Here is a 1,690-nt window from a genome sequence, read left to right as displayed (position 1 = left end):
TCGGCCAGCTTCAGCTTTCAGCACGGCTCAGCCGAGCCGATGCATATGCGATCGGCTCGGCTGAGCCGCTCGGTCATGATCGGGAGCTGTACGGGCTATTGTTAAAATAGCCCGTACAGCACCCCTTCGGTTCTACTGAACCGAAGGGGTCCTGGGGCCGAAGCTAGCCGAAGGATCGGCCGAAGCTACGGCCAGATCCTTCGGCAGCTTCGTGAATAGACCCCTTAGATTGTATATACATCCTTGAGTCTGACAGGCGATTATCTTTGTTGGTGATTACAGTGAGGGTTTCAGCTGTCAGATCATGCTATAGCTGTGTTGGATTGCAACAGAAGATAAATAGGGTATTTACATCTTGTAGGGTAGCATTTATCTCCCTCAGGGGTGTACCAGTATAGAAAATAAATACAAATAAGTACTTTGAAAGATAAGTGATCTACCTTATTGTCAACCTGAGTTCATCTAATAAAAATGTGATGAAAAGAGATACAGAGAGGGACATAGGGATGGGTTGGGGGAATATGGAGGTTAAGATAAGGGTAGAGTCCTGCGGTGTCAGACCACTGAGGTTGCCTTAAACTGAAGATATGTGTTTTAAGCTACATAGATAGAAACATGCCCCGGGGGTCCACTCAATTTGAAATGTATTGAGATTACTACATTATCTAGCTGTTAGCATCTCAATCAACCTCCCCTTTTTGACTTGATTATGTAATTTATGGGTGGTTGCAGGAAGTGTCGTTGTCTATCTAACTTAATCAGATTGTGGGCAGCCATGAGGATGTAAGTGGATAGCTTTTTAAGGAGCCCTGGAATAAAGAGTCCCAGTAGATGGGTTAATGGGGATGGATCAGCCAGATATCCCAGAGAAAAGTGCGTTAATCGTCACAAGAAGGGGTTGATCACCCGCATGTACATGAACGGGCAGCTTAGATAATCGAAAGCCTTTTCTTGATCTAGGCTAAGAAGCAGAACTTCTGATTCCATTTTGTTGAGAGCATATATTATGTCTACTGCTCTCCTGGTGTTGTTGTCTGCCTGGTGGTGCATGATGAACCCTAATTGGTTTTTGTATATTATTGAGAGAAAGATGGAGCCTAGACTGGTAGCTAGAATTCTTTGAAAGTCTTCAGGTCTGAATTAAGCATTGCTATTGGGTGATAACTTGAGCCACCTTGGGGTTCCTTCCCTAGCTAAGGAAATACTGAGATGTACGAGTAGTGCACTGCACATGGAGTGGATTCACCTTTGCTTTTTTCTGTCATGCTGGTATCCTTTCTCTCTCTATCTTCTTTTATGTTATGAGGCATAAAAGAAGGGTGAGCGGGGGGGCGTGGCCGACTGAGGTGGAAGATGGCCGCATAGGAGAAGTGCTCCGGCTCCGTATCTGCAGCAGGACATAGTGACACGGCACTAGGGAACGTCAGCACTTGATTTTCGTCTTCACATCTTCCTTAACCATCTGAGAAGAAGATGAACAAAAGAAAGCACAAAGGCGGACCACGGAAACTGACGGATTTCTTCAGGACAGCGGCGCCTCAGGGCCGGCAGAAACATGCTGCCGTCCCGTCCCATGCAGCAACACTGTCCTCCTCAGCCCATAAGAGCAGGAATGGAAAACAGCCTACGACATCTACTACAGCCCTGGCTGACAACTCAGGCAGTGCTGGATCATCTAATCAGGGCAGCC

This window comes from Nanorana parkeri, unplaced genomic scaffold (genome assembly GCF_000935625.1).
Source record: "Nanorana parkeri isolate BGI_ZX_2015 unplaced genomic scaffold, ASM93562v1 scaffold718, whole genome shotgun sequence".
Taxonomy (NCBI): domain Eukaryota; kingdom Metazoa; phylum Chordata; class Amphibia; order Anura; family Dicroglossidae; genus Nanorana; species Nanorana parkeri.
This window is presented reverse-complemented; position numbering follows the sequence as displayed.